The 22,556-nt window shown below is 46.4% G+C and overlaps 1 long non-coding RNA gene across 1 annotated transcript; it reads left to right on the top strand.

Annotated features, from left to right (window-relative positions):
• The first annotated feature begins 1,938 nt into the window (after window positions 1-1,938).
• LOC133393376 (uncharacterized) lies at window positions 1,939-21,795 on the top strand. The gene is made up of 2 exons (XR_009766134.1): window positions 1,939-4,282; window positions 17,306-21,795. It is a non-coding gene; the product is annotated as an uncharacterized LOC133393376 (long non-coding RNA).
• Window positions 21,796-22,556: the final 761 nt, after the last annotated feature.

The raw sequence follows: 22,556 nt of genomic DNA, 5'->3' as shown, positions 1-22,556 counted from the left end.
CTGTATGGAAATCATTATAGCTGTGCAATTTATGCAACTTAGGGAAGTAACTATTTGGTCAGAAAAAAAGAGAAATTGTTTAAAAGCCACGAGGAACAACGATAGTCCTTTGTGCTGTAAACTGTTATAACTTCTTGAAAAGATACATCGGAAAATTAGATTAAAATTGTGCTTGAGCCTATGAACACAAAGCCATAGGAATTAAGGCGACAATAGCTTGCAAAAAAGGATAAATTATTGAAAATAGTCGCCGAGCGAAGGATAATAAAATATGAGTACAATTAACGAATTAATGCATTAATCCAACAATCTTCCTCCGTTTTGTTGCGTTTGTTATTCCGATCAAAGAAAAAAAAGCATTTCCGAACCATTCGAGAGTTCGCTGCAATCCTGTGTGTGTGTGTGTGGGTGCAAAGCGGTGGAGGAGCATTCCGGAAGAGTCAACATGCAAAAAGCTACGCCCGCAGTGGTGCATCGGGCACGAAAGAGATAGAAACCCGTTAGCTTCTCTTTTCAAACCCGAAGGTGTGTTGCATGTTTGTGTGTGTGTGTGTGTGTGTGTGTGTGTGTCTGTGTGAGAGTGAGTGCAGTTTTGCACCCGTCCAAGCAACCCCAAAGACCCATGCCCTCCATCGCAACCCCTTAAAACCGACACCACAGAGAGAGAGAGAGAGAGAGAGAGAGCGACGGGGACAGCGAGATAACCCGAACTGCATCGAACAAACACACGCACACACACACGGAAGAAAGACTGCACAATCGAGCAAACAGCCCGGCACAACTTCTACCTCCATTGCAACCGATCTTTGTGTGTGTGTATGTGTGTGTGTGTCTGAGCACACAAACGGGAACTTGATAAGACCGTCGCCGACGATGGTGCCACAGAAATGGGAAAATTTGCATTCTAACGACCGCAAACACACACACACACACAGTCGCACGCATCAACGGGGGGTTGCAAAAGGGAGTGTCGACAAGGAAGGGGGAGGAGTGGCCATGGCTTGTGACGCGTACAAAACGTACGAGATCTTGACCAGCCTTGATGTGCGGCGCGTTGCACACAAATTCCCTTTCCCTCCCTCCGCTCCAATTCCACAAACGGGACCATTAAAGGGGGGAGGGTTGAAGCAAGCGAAAGGGGTAGCCTGGACTTGTGCAACGGGTTGCACAAAGAGGAAAGAGAGAGAGCGAGAGAGCAATAGTGCAACTGCAACGGCACCAATACACTCTCGAGCGCGCGCTGGGACCGCTGGGCGACGAGCTGCAGCGCATGTCATCCGGAAATCGGATGCACGGTCTCCTCCCTTCTTCATTCCTCCTGTGATCGGGAAGGGGTGGGGGGGTGGGGGGGTTAGGGGGGGTTCATATTCTGCTTCCCATTCGCCCGAAAGAGATGGGAAAGAGAGATGAGAAAGAATGATTGAAAGGAAGGAAAGAGTGAGATCGCCAACAAAGGGACAGCACGAAGCGCACAACACAATGCAACTTGCAATTGCATCGGTGTGCACACCAACGAATGCGCGAGTTTGTGCAGCACATCGTGTCCGAACAGTCACACACACACACACAAGCACACACAAAAACGGGTTAAAAAGAGATAGGAAGCTCAGCGCAAGTGCGCGCGATGCAAAAAAGTGCATTTCAAACGCAAAACGCACACACACATGCACCATAAAAAACGTCCCGTAAAAACGGTTGGCCAAGCCGATGCAAAAAAGGGCAAATAAAGGGAGTGGGGGGGGGGGGGGGAGAAGACCCCCCGTTCATTGCCTTGTTCCCACACAAAACATGCACACTCCAGCCCCTGTTTTGGTGCACTTTTCGTTGCGATATGTGTATGTGTGTGGTAGTATTGGTGCAATAAGAATCAGCAATCGATCGTGCCCGGATTGGCAATGGGTAGGGGAACCGATGAGAAGGAGGCATCCCGCCAGGGAATGTGTGTGTGTGTGTGTGTGTGTGTGTGTGTGTGTGTGTGTGTTTGAGTGCGTTTGACCAGGCCAGACACAAACCGCTGTGCAAAAAAGGGGGACAAAACGACGGACCGACCGACCGACCGAACGATGGACAACAAGCGGGGGCCCCTCAAACAAACTATTCAAAAAAACAGGGAACGGACACACCAACCAACACACACACACACAGACGAGCATGCAGGTTCGCGGGTGCGACTCGCCGTCGCTTGCTGCGGTGCAGTTTGCGTTTCCCGGGGTAAAAGTCGCAACCGCACCATCGCACGGGCAATACACACAGCAGGCGCTGCGCTCGTCGTCTTTTGCGGGCGCTCGTCGTCATCGTCGTCGTCGTCGTGGTCGTGTGTCATCGCCAAAAGCCGTAGTTCGTTCGCCGTAGTCGCGCGTCCCGTGGTCGTCGTCGCGGTCGTCGTCGTGCGTGCGTGCGTGTGCGGGTCACAGCGAGAGAAGAAAACGTCATCGTCGGCGCGAATCTGAGCCCAGCGCGTTAGCGGCGCGCGCGTTCACGACCGTTCCTTTTTTTTTTTGTTAGTTCTATCGTGGTTCACTGTGTTTTTCTTTTTGTACCCTTTAACCTTCCCATCCCTCTTGCTCGCACTACCGTTGGACCACATCACATCTTCACACCGAGCCGAGGGGGTTTTTGCATTTGTTTTCGTTGCGTTGCATTCTGCACATTGCCATTTTTGGTGGATGGTGTAGGAAGAACACACCCGCGGGAGGACACATCCCCCCCCCCCTTTTCGTGACACGACTCAAAGGGAATCGCGCGCCCGTCCCTTTCCGACAATTCCATCCATTGACATTCCTTCTCCGGTGTTGTGCGTGCGTGTCTGTGTGTTCTCATTAGTGCTCCGGGAGGGAATTCTTGCTCTGGTTTGCTCTAAAAAAACCCGTGTAACTCTTGGTGCGTTAGAGTTGTGTTTTTTTTTGCGGTTTGTGTGTGTGATGTGTATAGCCTTACCTCGAAAGAAGACACGAAGGATCTTCTTTTTTTGCCGCGCCCGGGGGACCTTTGACAATCCCATTCGCGAGCTATTTTTCACTTCAATTCTCTCCCCCTTTCGCGCGTACGGATTCCATCCCCCCGGAGGATCGTTCTGGTACTGTCAAACTGTCATCAAAGCCCCAGTAAGAGCTGTCAAAGCGCGCCAGGGGGAAGAAGCAGGGCCTACTACTACTGCGTGTGATCGCTTTTCGAGGTGACGAGTGACAGATTACACTCAATCACATCCACTGCAAGAATCTGCTGCCTTGGCTGCTTGGGCACAGCAAATGAGCCTTTTACCCCTTTCTGGATGGTTGCTGCTGGTTGCTAAATTTAGTGGAATTTAAGCAAGCAAACACTTCTGGTTCCCCTGTTTTTCTTTGATTGTGTGTAGTGTGTGTGTCTCTCTCTCTCTCGGTACGTTAGATTCCAGCCATGGTTTTCGGCCAATTTTAGCCGTTGTGCCGTTTTTGTTTCTACTTGCCCCGAAAATAGCTCTTGGACGGTTTGGTTCTTTTTTCTTAAATTAAAGCGTTTTGTTAAATAGTTCCAACACACATGGCAAATTACAATCTTCCCCTCCCTCTGTCTCTATGGATGTCCTCCTTCTCCTCCCACCACCCCCCCATTTTCCAATGTCCAATGTTCGGTGTCCTGTTCGGAAGGAATTACCGGGAATTTCTGGAACGCGCCAGTATCGTCCCTTGCCGTCGGGCCGTCGTCATGTTTTTTTTATGTTCTCTTCCTGCTCCAAGTGCTGCTGTCTGTGTGTGTATGTGTGTGTGAGTGTGTTTGTGTGCAAATCGCAAGTGAGACATACAAGGGAATGTATTTTATTTTCATTTTTTGTTTTTTGTTTTTTTTTCGGCTTCCTTGGTGTTCGGTGTTTGGAGTAGCATAAGGAGCATTAAAAATATCGAATTTCGCCGAGTATTTTTTTCCCCATTCCTTCTAAAACGGTTAGTTTCCTTAGTGACAGTTGCTGCTCCACAAAACAGGCCGTGCCAAAAATGCGACCAAGCGACACAAATATCGGCAAGCGTTTTTTTTTTGTTTGGTTCGTTTTGAGTGGGTTTTGCTGAAGTTTGTTTAAGTTTGCTCCATTATTTTATAAAAAATATTTAAAAACATAAGCTTTGCAAACATTCACCAATTATGTGCATTTAAAAAAAACTAATCGTTTGATGTGTGTGTGTGCGTGTGTGTGTGTGAAAAACTGTTCATCAAAATGGCAAAGAAAGATGGTGCCAAACTCCCACCGTGTTTTGGCTTTGGCAAATTAAGCTCGACGCGTATGCCGTCGGAAGGAGTAGAGACAAAGGTAAGCCGCCATTATTACTGGTTTTATGCCGTACCTCTAATTATACCATCATTTGTTTGATTGAACCCCCTTTCCATCTTCGATTGATTTCACCTTTCTCCTGCACGCCGTTGTGATCTTTCCTGTCCGCACGAGATAGGAAGCCATTTTTCCCACCATCGTCCCTCTCGCTCTCTTTCTTTCTCTCTGCATTGTATAACGGGATTTGAACACAGACAAATGGCGAATGTCCCATCCCGAAAAAAAAGCAGAGCTTTCTCCGTTTGGCTGCCAACCACGGGATTTGTGTGTTCCTTTTCTCTCCTTTTACTTGCACACTGTTGTACGTTCCTCCATTCCTACTAGCGCTCCCTCCCCCAACGAAACACTTTCTTCAAATTTATCCTCTTTTCTTTCCTTCGTTTCTTTCTTTCCGTATCCCCCCCCCCCTCTACGCGTTAGTTTTCATGTTTTGCTTTCCACCACTTCTCGGGCAGATCTCCACCAAACAGCCACAAGCGCGCGCGTCCGTTATCTGCATCTTTCTCTTTGCTCCTTTCTCTCACAAGACGAACGGGGTGGGGGTGGGGGGCTGCGCATGTTTTAGGCGGCTTTTGATTTACTATCCGCCATTTCACTTTTTTTCCCTCAACCTTCCGATCGAGCAGATTCACTCGCAGATTGCATGCTTTTGCAGTTTCCGTTTTTCGCTTCTTCCGTTTCGGGTGGATTGATTGTTTTTTTTTTGCCTGCCTTTCTAGACGCCATTTTTAGTTGCATTGATTGGGTTAAGTTTGTTAATGAAAACTACATTGTAATTGTGGGATATAAAATAACACTTTTAATCTGACTTGCAACAAAGCTGGCAAACGGGTTAGCAAACTTTCTTAATAACCCATTGCTTACACTGCTCTTGCTAAAGCTTCCGTTAAGCCGGGAATAACTTTTCCACCCCTTCCGGTGGCACTTTACGCCGTTGCGCCGGAAGCGAGCGACTAATCCGTTTTCCATTTAACAAGTTTCCGCAAACGATTTCCACCGGCAGGATTAAGCTAGTTTTTTTTTTAGTTTTCACTGGAACTTTCTCAAGATTGTTTTCAGTTGAATCGACTCAGATTTGCAAAGCTGAGTTAAAACTTTTGACTGGAACGTTTTGTAATTGGACAGAAAACACATTTGAAATGAAGAAAAATTGTGCTTCTTACAGGGGTTTCTAGGGGTTCTCATAGTTGTGGGACACTTCCTAGACTCTTTCCCATTGGAAGTGAACTTCATACGTTGGAAATTGAACTCTAAGGCACCCTTTTTGGACAAGCTGCTCGGAAATTCCTATTGGTTGTGTCCAACAAGAGTGCTAGTGAGTCCAATTCCCATTACATTAAGCTCATTTCACGTAAGAAAGTGTTTATAAAGTGTCCCACAGCTATGAGAACTTCTGAAAAATCCTGTACGTAAAGTTCGGTCAGTTAGGTGTACGCAGTTGTGCCAGTTTGGATTGTTGTGGCTAGGAAAAGCTAAAAGCTAAAATAAACTGTTTTTCAACACATTAGTAATCGAAGAGCGGGGTCTTGGTTTGTGCCGGAAAGAGCTTTAAATCAACAAATCAACAACAAAAGTAGGAAATTGTTATTTTTTTCCTCTTACCGTTTTACCTCATTCGGTTCTCACCAGCACCATCCGCAACAACTGCAACCTTTGCGCTTTGCTGGGGGAGTGTTGATTGCAACAATCGCAACCAGTTTGTTCTTTCTTTTTTTACAAACTATTTCGCTAAATAGCAACAAAACAAGTGTGCTCCATTCCCTTTGCGCTTATGTTTCTTTGCGCTCTTTTCTTTTGCGCAATAAATTCTGAACAGCGCCGTACATCATTCAGGTAGGAAGCGAAACGGTATTTTTTGTTGTGCCCACGGGCCCACAACACCCACCACAAGTCGCCACCAATAACCGGGCCAGCTAACGGGAAAAACGGAGCATCGAATGACGGAAAATTCGCTGATTCGCGCGTTGCTAGATAATGCTTTGGAGTTGGAGGCAGACGTACGGTGAAGTGCGGCAATTAAAAGTCGCTTCCAAACGGTATCGAGTTTCGGCGGGCGAAGAAAAGAGGGCGATGTTATGTGTGCAAACATTGCTCTGTTAGGAAATGCCACCGTTCCGTCTTCTTTTTTGTTCTTTCTAGCAGACCAAATTAACAGCAATAAGCAGCTAACCGTTTGCCGTACCACAATTGCTACCATTTGCTATTTTGCATATTAGTTTTGATAATTTATTAAGACATTTGCGCCCGCCTCGAACCAGCATAATATTAATCGCAAGCGCTCTGCTGCGGGTATTTATGCTGGCCGGGCCAGTAATTAATTAAATCAGCCCAACTTGAACGCCATTTGCTGCAAACGCGAAAGCCAAACAACTCCTCATATGGCGTCCTGCAATCCTTGCGGCCACGCGCGGACACATAATTCCAGCTAATAATGCTCTAATAAACGTTATCAATTGGCCTTGTTTATGCAAAAAGTTGCCTCAGTATGGCATGATTGCTCCATTGCAAACCCACACACACACACACACACTCACAGACAAGCGCTTCCACACCACATTAACCGGCATTGACGATCGATTAGTGTGCCCTTTGATTTGATCGTCATTGACAAGGTTCGCCGTCTAGCAGAGTCGCTTCCCTTCACTCAGCGCGTCTCTCTCTAAGTGACTGTGCGTAAGGTAACACGTTGAGCCAAGGATTCAAATTACTATCTTTCGCAACGCAACCGATCGATCGAGCAGCGGTTTAATCTACTGCGAAAAATAAGTACACGTTTTAGTGGCACTAAACGGGAGCATATAGTTAAGGTTTCTTGTGGGTTCGCTAAGGTACATCTCAAGGGCTCTGGGGTGGGGAGAGCCTTTTTCCTCTTGCGAAGGCTCCATCGACGACAGCGACCGGTTTGACTAGTACTGTTTTGCACATGTGAGAGTATAGTTACCTTGGGTTGCACACCAAAGCGACTCTCCTTTCTAATCGAATCAACCGGATATCAATCGGTGGAACAAGATCTTCTTCATGGAAGGTTGCCGTTGCGAAGGGGGCTCTCTCCGGTGCTACTTCATTAAACTGTCAACCAATATGGCCACGCGTGATGAGGAGAGGGAGAAAGGGGGAAAGCCGATCGATGGAGTTGTGTGGGGAGTCGCTGTTTGTAGGCTCTGTAATTTACAGCTGAACAAACTAATGTGCGCTTGTACAAGCCACCCAGTCGGTCCATTACAACGAGACGGACAGCAACCGCAACCATTCTCCGTCTGTCACACTAATCTATTTCTAGGCTATTGTGAAGGTTTACATACAGTGTGCTGTGTGAGCGCGAGCGTGTTGCCTAGATTTCGAACCAGAATTAGACGTATCCTCCGGGCCAGTCAGTCATGTTCGCTTCTTCCATTGGAGCGAGCTTCATTTCATTATTTTAGCAGATGCACCAAACCCACTCTACCACTCTGTCCTCGATTGCCCCCAACCAGCCAACCAACGTTCATCGGTGTATCGTCCGGATGCATTAAGCGTTTCGGGCGAGCCGCTTGTGCAAAGAGAGCGAGATAAATGACGTTTAGCCTACGGCTACAATTACTTGTCTTGTTGCACAGCAATCCGACAGCATCCAATGGTTGGCCGCCTACTCGAGGGTTTTAGTTTCAATTTTCGTATTGTAGAAATCATGGAACATTCTTCCCCCCGGGGGTGAAGACTTTCGCAGAGCAAACGTTTACTGGAAATAATGGGAACATTAGACGGGAAAACCGATCATGGATTACATTGTTCTTGAGGCTGCATTTAACGTTGCATTTTAGGTCACTGATTTGGGGGAGGGGGGGTGGGGTATTTATATTTTCATCTTGTCTTTTTAAAAGCTCTTAAAACCATTTCATTTAGCTATTGTGTGCCGTACATTTCCTTCCTTTGTTTGTTTATATTAGACCATATTCGATCAAGCTACGGCTGGCCCGATGGTCTATTCATACGATTGCTGGCTTCTGCAAGGGAGGGCTTAGTTCGATTACCATCCGGACGAGACCGACTCTCAACGCTTTTCGTTGTTCTAGAGCTAGTTCCCTTTCTAGTAAGTTTGACAGAGCCCCCCCCCCCCCCACCCCCAGGTCCTTATGGGATTATTGAGGCCAAACGAGAAGAAGAATGTTCATCGAACTTTCCACCATCGTGTGCCCATTTTCTTCCAGAGAAGTACATCAGTTTGAGCATCTGCTTTAACACTATTTATAATATTATAATCATAGAACTTTTGACAAGTGAAGCCCCACAACTAACGCCGCATTTTGTGTTTCTGACAGAAATAACACGACCATCTCAGTTCTCCAAAACCAGTCGCTTTATAATCCCAATGCTTTCAAACCTACCCTGAAGAGGTTTAACCATTCCCAACTGACGACTGGCAGTAAGAAATCTCATCTTCTTTCTTGCACTGTTTTTTCGATGGCAACCGTCCGACTGGGTGCCTGTTTTTATGATCATTCGCCAAGGAAGAAGCCCCCGAGAACAAAGGACCCCGCAGCACACACAGCGGAAGACGCTCGTCTTTTCCTAGAGAAGCGATTCCCCGTCTTTTCTCGAAGGTCGGAAGAAACGCGCCCGTTGTGGCGCGTTGCGGTCCGACAAACAAAACAAAGCAAACGACACGAAACGAAAGAAGCAGCAAAAAGGGGGCCGAATAGAAAAAGGGCAAGTTCGCGAGTTTTGGAACGTGGTAGGCGTGGTTTCTTCGCGGGAACCGTGTGCGTGCGTGCGAGCGGCACAGAAGAGAGTAGGCAGGAAAGGGGGCATGTTGTTGATGTTGTGTTTATTCTAGCCGAAATCAAGCGCCTGGTTTTGGTTCGCTCTCGCTCTCCCTGCCACCGCAAGTATGTCATCGCGTTCTGGTTTTTGGGGGAAGTAGAGAGGAGGTCATGGAAGAATAGATCAATATGGCGGAAGTTAAGCGACGAAACCTAGTGGACGGATGACGCATTCGTGTATGTGTGTGTGTTTTTGGGCTAGAAAGAGCTAGAGACCTGCTGGATGATTGATGGATGTACTGTACTCGACCGTCAACCATTGGGAGTCCGGGTGGGATTGGTAATGGCTGAGGTCCATCATTGATGAATGCAGCAATTTTGAAATGGTAGTCGGAAGACCATGTTGAAGTTGTATTATCACAAAGGGGTGGGAAAAGACATCGATCGATTATACGGAAGTTATTGATGTACGATCAGATGGATTAATACTTGCAGTGAAGAAGTCTTGACAAGTCGCCAATCCTACACATCTTTCATGAAGATATCACTGGAGAAAATCTTTTTCTGGTTGTTTTTGTTTAGGTCCTAAACATCAAGACCATCAAAAGATCTTCCAACACATCTCGATAGTCACCCATAGTTAGCTCCAGTTCCACGTCATCCATTGTGGAAGTGCTAGAGTGCAGAAAATGATTGTACCCTAGAGAGGGTTCCCGTGCAACACACACTCATAGACAAACGCACACCTTCAGCTCTAACGGCGGCGAGGAAGATGAATGATGCAACCGTCTACTAATAGTTCGTAATGCAAATAATAGCGACGACACGATGCATGTGTGTGGTGGAAGAGGTTTTGCGGGGTTTGCTGATGGAGGCCATCCATTTCCTCTCCCCACTAACACAAACAAACTCGTGGGTAAGTCATATCTTCTGCCAGCAATCGGCACTATCACTACTACTCCATCTAAATGCAATTGCTGTGTACGCGGCTGTTGCGAGCTCTGGTGCATACACACGATGCGCGTTGCGTTTGCTGAAGTTGATGTCATCAGCAACATCCACCTCTCCTTTTCCTCCCTTCTCCAAAACCTTTCCTCGATCTTCTCGATCGTTGTTCGACCGGAGGTTGAAAAGATAGTTGGCTGTAATACAATTATTAGCGAAACATTTAAAGACGCTGCCTGTCAAAATGGGTTTGTTGCTCGCGAACCGCGTCTTTGCTGCTGAGACTAGCGAAAACCCGTCAACCGCGTGAGAGACTCGTATAAATAGAACCATAGGCAACGCATATTATCGAACACACACACACACACACACACACACACACACACACGCGGGTGCACTAGTTCTAGTGCAGTTGCCTTCGCTCTAGTGTCAGCAATATTCGAATGCAGCACATATTATTGCAGCACAACACTGCTGTGTAGCAAGGGGCCAACCCAATGTTAGGACCTAATTTTAGAAACGTTCGGGACTGATGACTCAGGACAAAGGAATTGATGTAGTGTGGATGGGTGTTTGCTTGGTTTGGACTTTATTGCTCTGTTGTTGAAAATAGTGTTTCAAAGTGTGTTGCACGGTGAGTAAGTGCGTCTCGCGTATCTTAGCAATTTGCCCCGGCTAGCTAAAACGCGTAATCTAGCTCAGTGCGCTTCGTACACTCCCCGATAAGCCGACACGTGGTCCTATCTTCGCTGGACGGTTACTCTGTGTACGTCTAACCAATGTCCTTCCTTCCCAACTTTATTGCTGTGCTGTACGCTATTTCGTGGCCGTTGGCCAACTTAAGCGAGGCGCTTTCTAAACTTCGAATTGCTCCACAATCAACTTCCAATCCATTCTGAAGCAATTGGCAGCACTGGATGGAGAGTGAAGGGCGGTGAGCAATTTTATATTATTTTCCAGTAGTGCATGGTGCCCTACCCTCCGAAGGAAGGCAGTAGAGAAGGAGTGCATGCATTCGAGACTGTCGCCTGGTTGGCGGGGTTGGCGCCAAACCGTGAACCTGATTAGCCTCCGCCGACACCACCACCCTCCTATGACTTGCTTTCTCTCAGTACCCGCTGACGTTGGCCTTCGGACGACAAGGTCTTACGACAAGGCGCCGCGGCCCAAAGACAGAATGCGGGGCGGTTCGCTTGGCACGGAACATAGAAACAGACAAAGGAAGGAAGGACTTCCAAACGCCACCCAAAGAGGCACCACGATCCGGAAGCCAAAGGGACGGGATGATGATGGCGGTGTTTTGCTCGCTCTCCCTCTCCCTCTATCTTTTAGTTTAACTCTGAAAACTTTGTTCCACAAACTTGATCGATGCCTCTGGTGTACGTCGTGGTGCGTTTGTTGGGGAGCGCTCTTTTCCCGAAATGATTTCATTTGTGGATTGGACAAAGCGAGAAAGCGCTGGGCTGGGCAGGACTGAGGAGCACTATCTACGAAACTAACGCCTTTCGGTGGGAGTCCGTTTTGCCGTGTGGCTCCCTAGGAAACGGTTCCAAACAGACCACCCATCCACCATGTTTCGCGCGATCCGTGCGCATGCGCACTGAACGTCGCTGGTGTGTCGTGTGCTTTTGTTTTTTTCTCTGTTTTGGGTGGTATACTTCCCTCTCAAAACCTTTCACAAAGCAAGCGGACCCAAGCGGTAGGGAGCTATGTGGAGCAAGCAGTGTTGCCAGATCGGTTGGAGGTTTTTTTTTCTTCTGTTTGTTGGCGTTTGGGGAAGCAAAACGGAACGCCTTTGTCGAGCAGCCCCATCTGGTGGGATCATCCGGTTGGCAGATTCGCTTCAAAAGTTGGGTTCGTACAAACACAAAGCATTAATCGATAGTGGTGGTATCTAGCATGACCTCACGCGAGAACTATAAACAGCTCCAGTGTACGGTGTATGGATTTTCCTAACTTCCTGGTGGGTTCTTCTCCCGGAACTAGGTCACACAGTACATAAAATGGAAGGATTTGTGGGAATCAGATACTATGATGCTTGGAGCGTAGAAATTCTTTTGTGAGTTTCTAATTGCAAATCCCAACATTTTGAGACTTGTTTTGTTTCTGAGTTTAAAGATCTCAGACAACTGACATTTGGTCTAATACTAATCTCATTTTGTTACCTTTTACGGCAACAAAAACACTCACAGTTTGACAGATGAATTAGAGTTGACAACTAGTGTTGACAACTAGAGTGTGTCTTTCGCTTCCCTGCGTTTGCTTGGATTGGGATTTTACTATGCAATGCTACACGTTTGCAAGTCGTATCAATCAATTCTCATTGCGCCGGAACGCGAGAGAACTCGTTGTCCTTCACAGTTAATTTGCCAGTGTCCATAGAATAAGGGGGGGGGGGCACTATCCGACGACGGCCTAGTGTGAATGTTAACGACTCTTACTTAGCTCGCTCGTGGTTCATGTCACAACAAACGAAAGTAAGATGTTCTCCAAATGTTTTATATGTTTCACCCCCGGACGTCATGTTTTTGCCATCTTGTTTGCTAATTTGCCGTCCCGCAAGAAAGTGTGTTACGCGTATTTTATTGCTGGTAAAGTTAATGATGCGTCCCCTTGTCCATAGTATGCAAATTAAAGCGTTACAAGCGATTACTTACACTACGCGCAAATTCAATTACAACTCCACACAATGGGTGAAGTGATCGCGACACAAGAAACATCTCATTCCCTCCAGAGAGGCGTTTCCACATTCGCGGTGGAAGTGTGAAGACACATCACCCAGCCGTACGTAGAGAGGGATAACTGATGACCAAACGTATGCTCTCAATAAATTGGTTAATGTGTGAGATCCTGTAATGTGGACACATTGTTGGGGGGAAACCGTTGCATTTCTCCAGTGTGTAAGAAATAGACACGGTTAGTAGTGTAAGCAGCATACGCAGGGGAGACGATATGCGCTGTTAAATAATCGTTGCACAGTGAGATCGAGGGAGACACAGAGAAGGGCTGCCGGAACATTAATTATAGTTTGTGCGCTTTGTTTTGCCCTCGAGTGTAAGTGAATATGCAAAATAGGTACACGAGACTATCAGTGTGTAGGTCTGTTGTTTTTTTTGTGTGTTATTGTTGTGGTGTTGTATGTGTATTGCGTGTGTTCCAGATAGAGGAGGATTCCTCAAACCAGGGGGCAATATACTTCTTCTTCGGCAAACTCACACACAAAGGTGGCTTTATTGAGTTTTCTCAGTAGTGTGGCGAAGAATTGAACCACTTTTACCACTGCTAAATGTTGGCCAGGGCGGTATTCATGCTAGAAATTCCCTCCCTGTTGATGGTGGCCATATCGTCAAACGGAACGCGAACACCCCATTGCGTACACACCCCGTATGTATGCGCAATTGCACGCTGCCATGCGTTGTGCTCGATATGTGGCCACCCTGGAAAGGTGAAAGGACGATAAACGGGTACGAACAAAACAACATATTCACCTATGCAAAAGGTGACACAAACTGCGACGTGCGCTACAACATACAAAACCGGTCACACTGCAGGCGATCAATCGAACAACCAACCAACCAACTCGGTGTACTCCCCGGCACAGCTCCTGTCAACCTTTTTTGGATGACGAGTGCGTAAAACTGCAGTTGGAGGTATCCGAGAAGGTTGGTGGGACGCATTTTGTGCGTACGAGAATGCAATAGGTCCTAGCAGAGTTGGTGGAGGGTTCGAGTGGCGTGGCACGATGCGCGGACGACGGTGCTTTCGAATAGGACACTTCAAACATCAAAGTGCAAAATTTCTAAACGCAACTAGGCAGTCGTACATTGCGGTTGAAACTTGAAACCGAACATGCGAAATCAGGGCGGGATAGGAGCTATGGATTAAGGGGTTAGTGGTTGATTGTGGCAAATACTGCACGGTTTTATTTGAATGTCTGGAAAAGCTATGCATTAGTTGTTATTGGAAATTGCAAGTAATTCTTCCAACTTTGATTATTTATATTATTGTTTTTAATAATCAATTATTCACTTTCGATGTTGACATTATACTCATTATGATTGTCATTATTAACTGTTCAAATCAAGGTTTAACCGGTACCATAGGTTAAATCATTCAAATTCGATTGGATCGTTACATTAACTGTACTAATGGTTGTTTACTAGAGCATTTACCATCAATCGTTGAGTCAAAAACTCGATCATCTAGCAAGAATTTCCTATTCACTTTATTACAGGCATCTATTTTTGACCCCGCAATTGCTCACTGGGTGTGGGAAGTGCATCGACAGTGCTCTAGCTAGCGAAGGGAAATGAATCACCGTGGACAAATTTATAACCCTTCTGCCTCTAGCGTCATCGTCAATATTTTTAGCTTCATCATCCACTGGAGCTAGCGTGGTGTTGTGCATTTGTGCCCCGCAGCGCATATACTCTATTGAATCTGTTTAATGCCATTGGTTTTAATTATGGGGCGCCCACTTCAAAACCAAATTATCCCACTTATGCTTATCGAACCAAGCGGTACGAAAAAAAAAGCGAACAAGCAAATCACTTCCCTTCCATGAAAAAGACATATCAATTGCTGGTGGTGATGTGGCTGATGCTGCCGCTGCTATCGGGGCAAACGGTCTGGGCAATCCTGTTTAACCCGAAATACGAATTTGATAGTGTTTTTCCGATAAACTTTTGCCGAATGGTGGGACTAGGAGGAGGTAAACAACCTCCTGCAGTGTGTGTGCGTGCGTGTCCTGGCCGGAGGGAGGGTGCAATGAACTGACCAAAACATGAGCTTAACCGTCCCGAACGAATCCGATTGCGATCCAATTTTGCAGGCGAGCACGTCGAGTGTCGGAGGTGGTCCTGTTTTTCTCATCGGCGTGCTCCTTCTTCCCCTTTCCGGAGCTGCTGTCTGATCAGGGAAAATGGAATTTTATCTCATCACTATGCAAATTTAATATATTGACCCGAATGTGCTGCACACAGCTGCACAGTCGGTCTGTGGTGGTGTGGGAGATTGCAGGCCTAGAGCTTAGCGCAGTCTATGACACACCGGATCAGGATCCGTTCCAGGAAACGGTGTGTTCCTGTCATGTGCATACTCGTCCACGCGCGCGTGTGTGTGTGTGAGTGGGTGATGATAGCATGTATGTGTGGTGTTTGTGTATATTTGATGGATGCAACGCAAAGCACCACTCAGCATAGTGTCGTCGTCTACTACTACGATACGTCAATGGATGACATCCACTACCTGCCAGACATCCATGGCCATGTGGTTTTGCTACTAAGAACTACCGCTGCACGTACTCCATAAGCCCCCTCCTCGTCGGGTTTAGTGTGGAGCTTGTCTAACGATTGAAGATTTATTGATGGCGAAGAAAGGTTGCTTGGTGGAGTTGTCTAGTGTTAATGTTCGCTCGTCTCGAAGATGGAAGACATTTGTCTTGTCCTGTGCGCAACGGTGTGCAGCATAAGTCAACCAAACTTTGTCGTGGCTGGCGTAGTAGCCAAATGGCACAAACTTTCTTGCCAGCAGCCTGTCCGCACCCTTTCATGCTCTAACATTCACGACTTAACCCCGTTTTCTTCCGGGTGGGGCGTATTTGACAAAGCACACGCTCCAAAGCAGCTTGCACAGGGGTAAGAACCTCAGGGTGTGGGAAAGGACAAGAATTTAGAAATTATGAACCGCAGTGAAGCAGGTGAAAATTCAATTAGAGACAACGTGCAAAAGTGGTAACCACCACCGCTTCGCTCCTTGCCATATGCTTCCTGCGGAAGGCGTTGATTGAAAATGAGGTCTGCGGCCAATCGGTCACGATGCGGACAAGACTGCCGCCGAACCCAAAGTGGGTAACCTTTGTGCTACGACGAGCACATGCAGCACTATGGACGTGTGTGCGTGTGTGTATGTCTTCCCTTGCAGAGGAAGAAGCAAAAAAGCGGTTACCATGGCTGGAAGTCGCCGTTGTCCTTCTGTGTCGCCTTGTGTCGATCGGTGGAGTGCTGTGGGTATAGGCAGGAAGTGTAGAATTTTGCATCATCGTTTGAAATATTGCACTTTGACTTTTACACTCTACACTGCTGTCTCTGTGTGGCTTTCGGGACGCACGGTGAGTGCACTAATAGTAGGTGTTTTTGTGTGGCATTGAGATGTGTTAAATGTAACACACCAAGGGGGGGGGGGGGGGGAATGTGTAACACACCACCACCACACATCGTGTAGTTCTAGTTTAACCGAGCGTGTAAATTAAAAACACAGGAGCTAGTGGGAGTTGTTGAAACAAAAGTTTCAGGTTGCAGTGTGCCATTCCATACGCTTTGCTGCGCAAAAATGAACTTTATTAAAGTTATATTTTAATCATGAAATTTGGTAAGTTGGTAACATTATGGGTAAAAGTTGATGAAAAGCTCTATTGTTCTCCCAACAGGAGCTTGGTTGCTGATTGAAAAAACCTTTTTTAGTTGAGTTTGCACGAGCGCGTTCTGAGCGGGAACAACGTATCCATCCTGCTTTGTGTGTTACCCAAGCATTTACGCACAGATCTATGTCGCTTGGATTGTTTGGAGGCGTTAATATCAAGTAATAATCTTAATGCTTCAAGGTGTGGATTCTTTGAAACGAATTAATTTATATATTATTACGTTAGAAATACAAACTCATGTCAAATCCGATCTTTCTTTTTGAAAACAACTCGAATAATTCATATCAACTTGCTAAAGCGTTATCCCTGAAGAAGATTTTACATTTTCCAAAGAACATAAAACCATGTTTGTCCGTTTGACCGTTGCAGCGAGGCAAACCTCACATTGCCCTGTGTACAACACCTCCTCTCCCCAATTACCGTTTGATCGATATGGCGCCCGTTCCAGCAATTAGCACGCTGATTGACAGAATCAGATTAATAAAGGGCGCAAGAAGACGTACAACGGCCGGGGCTCGGCTGTTGCACACGGCAAACGGTGGTGGTACAGCAAATGCAAAAAGCAATCACCTCACTGCGGAAGTCTACTTGATGTGATTGGAAATAAAAAAAAGGGCTAAGAGGGGCCAACACCCGTTTGGTGGAGCGGCTGCTGGTGACTGTGGAGCATCGGGACAGAGTTTGTGTAATTACTAATCGTGCCATTGCCGGTCACAGTCACACGATGGAAAAAGGGAAGAGTTTTATAAGCGCAAGGGACCCAAAATGTACTCCAATTCGATTGCCGGTCGAGTGGAATGGGTTTTTCGTAATTTGAAAGTGTGCCTCGTTTAGAAGTTGTTTCTTATTTTCATCAGTAGTTGTCAGTAATATTGATTTTATTTTTTCTCATTTCAGGTAAATACCAAAACTCTCAACAACAGAATAAGTAGAGGTAAAGTAAATTAAAAACCAGATGCAACCAAATTGATACAATCGACTAACTTCTTGCGCACTTCTTTTGAACCCGCAAATGAATGGATTGAAATCATTTTCCTTTACTGTACTGCATGGTGGGAAGCATCCAGCTCAAGACAACAACTGCTCAATGCCACCACAAAACGACTTTGTTCTACCTTCTGCCAGCAGCAGTAGTAGTAGTAGTAGCAGCAGCAGTGCGCAAGTGTACATTCCGGAAGGGGTAGAAAAAGGGCGCGCGGTGCACTTGCAACTTCCTCGCAAGACACAACCGCCACCGAGGTAGAAGTCGAAAACGAATCGTTAATCTCGTCCTCCACCCAACACCAACACCACACTCCGCACAGGGGGGGGGGCACGCGGAATACCTCACCTTCTTCTACCAGCCGAAAAACCAACGCTCGCTGCTGGCGGACGGTTACGAATTCCTGACCTATGGTAATTTTTCCCGTCAGCTTCATTGAGCGCTGGAAAAGCGGTGAAGGTGGAGGGGGGGGGGTGGTTTTCTTGCCCACTCTAGCCCACACAAAACCATGCTCTCATGTATGTGTGTAGGTGGGTGGGTGGTTGCATCCCGTCATATCGTTGCGTCTGCTGCGAAAAAAACCCGGTGGTTTGAGAACGGTTTACCACCGTCCCCGGGAAAAACGAATCGTGCGCTTCGGTGTCTCACTCTCCTTACTGTCGTGTCGGACGTTCCGTATATTTATGTGACGCTCCGGGAGGGGTGGCGAAGATAAGGGAGAAGTAGCCTGGGGGGGGGTTGTTTTGTGTAGGAAGAAGACTAGCTTACTAGTCACATGTGCAGTTGTAGAAACAGACACACACACACACGCGAAATGCAACGTTTCGGTGGAGCATTAACAGCGGGACAGAGTGGACGAGTTATTTCCGCCCTTGGTCAGAGTGTATTATTTACGGCTTCTCTCTCTCTCTCTCTCTCTCTCTCTCTCTCTCTCTCTCTCTCTCTCTCTCTCTCTTTCTCTCTGCGACTATCTCAAGTGTTTGTGTGTGCTGGATGCGTTGCGTGTGGGAAAATTGGTTTACGGTATTGCAGTGCGCATACGGGAAATGGATTCAGCCTTGCGGTCGTAAATAAACTCTCGAAAAAAGGAGGTTAATGTAGTTAAAATTATTTCACTGATTTACTGTACAAGCTCATCAACATTTTGACGTTGCTTAGTTGCTGAATGGTAAATATGCATGCGATTGACATGCAGTAATAAAGGTCGAAGCAATGTGGTTCTTATAAACAACAGTCCTCAAAACGGATTCCGCACGACCCGTTCTGTTCGCGTTTTATGCACTTGGTTTGCGTTCCTTCATTCCTGTATCATCTGGAAATGGGATGATGCTGCCGTTGCTCGCGCCAGTCTCGTATGGCTGTAGACATCGGGCGAGGTGGTGGTTTTATCGTGCATTCCTCCGAAGGAATAATGACAAAAACCAGTTCCACGCCAGGGCGAACCGAGCAACTCTGGCTGACCCAAACCCGAAACCCGGCAGACGGCAATGATGATGATGATGATGATGCTGACGGTGCGGCCACACTATGTGCGTATTGCCGTGTAGTACCGTACGTGTGCACACACACATACACACACACATTCTCTCCGTTCCCCAGACGGGCTGATTCTTTTGTGCCGGAGGTCTTTGCATTTTGCCTTTGTCCACCACTTTGATGATATGCATGCGGTGCTGCTGCTGCTGCTGCTGCATCCAACCGTTTGCATTCCAACGTGGGCCGATGCTCGCTTCCGCCGAAAAGGCAGTGCACGGCAGTGCAGGAGCAGCACACACACACGTTTGCTTCCCCGCCCGACAGGAGAACCAGGTCCACCAGACACACCCTGGACGCACCGAAACCGGACCGATCCGGTGCGCAGATTTATGCAAAACCGGATCAGACACAATTGGTAACTGACAGAGCAAAAAAAAAAAGCGGAGAAGAAGAAGAGAAAACTGGGCGGAAAATCTAATCCTCTCTCTCGCAAAAAAAACGAAACACGGATGCAAACTCGCGCATACACACGTGCAATTGAATCAAATCTCTAACCTTTGAATAGAGAGTAGTAGAAGGATAAAACGCGGAGGTTTGAGGGTTTTTTTTCCTTTCCCCAAATCAAACAGCAGCAGCAGTAGAGAAATGGCTGTGAGGCAAGCGGAGAGAGCATAGAGCACAAGGGTTGAAATGCAAAAATCTAAACACACGCATGTAGTTAGTGCAATTGTTTCCGGTAAGGTTGCTCTTTTTCCGCATGTGCTGCGTATTGAGACGCATTTTTTTGTGTGCGTGCGTGGAAGATACACCAACCGTTTGAAATTAAATGCAATAGTTTACTTTTGCCGAAGTATAGACCAACGAAAACAAAGCGAAAAATTGATTAAACGCTCCCGGAGGAAACGTTGTGGTATGTTCTTATTTTCAATGTATTTTTTTTAAATAAAATTGAATCCACGGCGTGTTTGTTTAACAATACAGGCTTGTGTATGCAATTGCCTTCAAGGTTGGCGGTTGGTTTCATTTCCTGATATCAATTTTGATTGCCAAAAAGGAGATCCTACCAAACGGTTGTTAATATCCGGTTCAGTAAATTGTACGAAAAAAGATCATGTTAAACTTCAAAATTTGTTCTTTTTTGTAAAATAATTAAAATGATGTTTGCTGATGGTTTTAATTTTTTGGCAAGATTGCATTGTGAAGACTTGCATTGTGATTGAAACTTTGATTGTTGTCTTTTAAAACCCCTTTTTTAAAAGAGGTCCTAATACTCTTTTAAAGGCAGTTAACAGGGTTTCCTACGGTATTTAGACAATATTATGATCTTCTCTGTAAATACAATCTCAATGAATCATGGGAGCGATCAAACAACTTTGGACAACAGTCAATACATCTTGATATAGAACCACAAACATGTGGAGAGAAACTGATATAGTTTGCGATGAACCAAACTAATCTCAAGCTTGTGACTTCTTCATCGTCGTTCCAATAAGTTAACAACACGCCAAGAGTCCCACCTTCCCAGCATGTGTGTCCCATCCGTACTCCTGCCCACAGGGGCAAATGCATTCGACTCCATGTTTATCAACCAACAAAATGCTTGCCTTTTCGAAAAATCAACAACCATCATTCGTTGCAACCATGCGTGCGTGTACGTAGGCCCTACACTCTCCCCCCCCCCCCCCCCCTGTACACGGTGTGCTGTGCGTGTCGGTCCATTGAGAATTTTCAATCAACCCTGCCTGCTACACCGCCGCACACAATCTGCAGCACATAGCACACACCGTTTGTATCAATTTTACGGTAGCTTTGATGGTCTGGCAAAACACTAAACGATCGCTTGTGTGTTTCCTCCCTTTTTTTGTGTGTGTGTTGTGCTCCCTCAACCCCAACCCTCCAATACGCACAAAGCGGCCGGCCTCATGGTGCTGCTGCGGCGGCATACACGGCCTATAAGTCACACATTCCTTCCCTTCCCGCCCCATCTTCCATCCATCCGGTGCGAAGCTCTCCGTTTCAAAAAGGTGGTAGTAGTAGGCAGTGGGAAATGCATTCTTCTGCAAGTGCACAGTCAAAATAAACAACAGAGTTGGGGAGCGAAGGTAGCGCGCGGTAGCAGAACTTCCGAGTCAACAGTTCATGCATCCATCCGTTCAAGCCTCCCGATCAGACGCATCAGTGAAATTGCACACACACACACACACACACAGTGTGCAGTGTCAGTTTCTTCTCAGCACAGTAGGAAACGAATGGCCAGAAATTATGCGTTTGTTCGATTATTTTGCCTACCCACTGGGGGGTTTACTTCCAAGGAACAACCCACACTGTGCAAAGGGTGCAAACCCTTTGTGAAAACGGAACGATGCGTGTCATCTTCGTGCCTGGTAGTGTGGTGTGTACACGTACCTCACTGCAGTATTATCCCTTGCCACGCAGCGGCAGGACAAAGGGCAAAGCAGCAGTGCGTTATCGCATGTCAACATTTAATGAGATGTACATTGCGTACATTTTGCACATCAATAAACAGTGTGGCTCCCTCTCTGGTTGTGATTTTCCACTCGCTTGTTTCCTGTCCTTTTCCTGTGTAGGCCTGTCAGAATTGCTACGACAGGACATTCAGGACAGAAAGTGTATGTGTGTGTATGTCTGTGGCATAGATTATTATTCTCGACCTATTTCCTGCTATCCCCTGTTTTCTTGGTTGGTGTGCCCGCGAAGAGCTTCAACCTGGGGCTAATTGGATTTAAGGGAATATAATGGAGAGAACGTTTTACTTCTTACCGCACACCGTTCGTTCGGTAAAAGGGATTGACCTTTTTTGATCGTTCCGTTGCGGCTAGCAGTGTGTGGGAGAAGGAAAAGGGCAGATGAAGCAGTAGTCAATAAAATGTCAAATGTCGCAAGGAAAACAGTTGAAATGGTGGAAAAAGAACTAAAGAGTAATGGGTGCAGTGTGCACTGACAGGAAAAGTGACATTTGAATGGAATGGATTCAATTTTTTTACAAAATGAATTCAGATTTACATTCTACTGCAAAACGAGGAGGAGGAGGACTCTTTCGCTGTTGGATTTTTCGAGATAATTATGAGATGGGAGGGAAGATTAATTTGCGTTTTATGATGAAAGAGAGAGAGAGCGAGAGAGAGAGAGAGAGAGAGAGAGAGAGAGAGAGAAGGTTGTTTCAGATAAAGGACAGGTACTGCTGAAGAATTTAAAAAAATAAAACGAACTTCCAACGGCATCATCGAGATGGCTCTCGGATAGTCAAATGGATAGACGCACTGTCTCAAACAACCCCTGACAGGTATCGAATCTTGAAACAAAGTGTTGAGTATTTCTTCGTTCACTTCAGAAATCAACACACATAAGAATGAACATGGAAAACAGGAACTAAGAAATAAAAAAAAACACATAGAAGAGGCCATTTTTGCATTGTTTTGTGTTTGTTTCGCAAAGTAAAATCGCAACCATATGCCGGCTTTGCCCATTTCACCAATAATAATATCCCATGGTCGTTGTTGTGGTTCGGCCCATGAGGTGTGCGATATTTCCATTCAAACGATCTAACCCCCTCGATCCCCTTTTCTCTTTTCCTGCTCCGTCCAAAACCCAATTGTGGGGGTGGAAACAAACAAGGAGGACGAGGATAGTGGTGGCGGTAATGAGCATATGGCTGTGCAGAGTTGTCTG

This window comes from Anopheles gambiae, chromosome 3, assembly GCF_943734735.2.
Source record: "Anopheles gambiae chromosome 3, idAnoGambNW_F1_1, whole genome shotgun sequence".
Lineage (NCBI taxonomy): Eukaryota > Metazoa > Arthropoda > Insecta > Diptera > Culicidae > Anopheles > Anopheles gambiae.
This window is presented reverse-complemented; position numbering and strand designations above follow the sequence as displayed.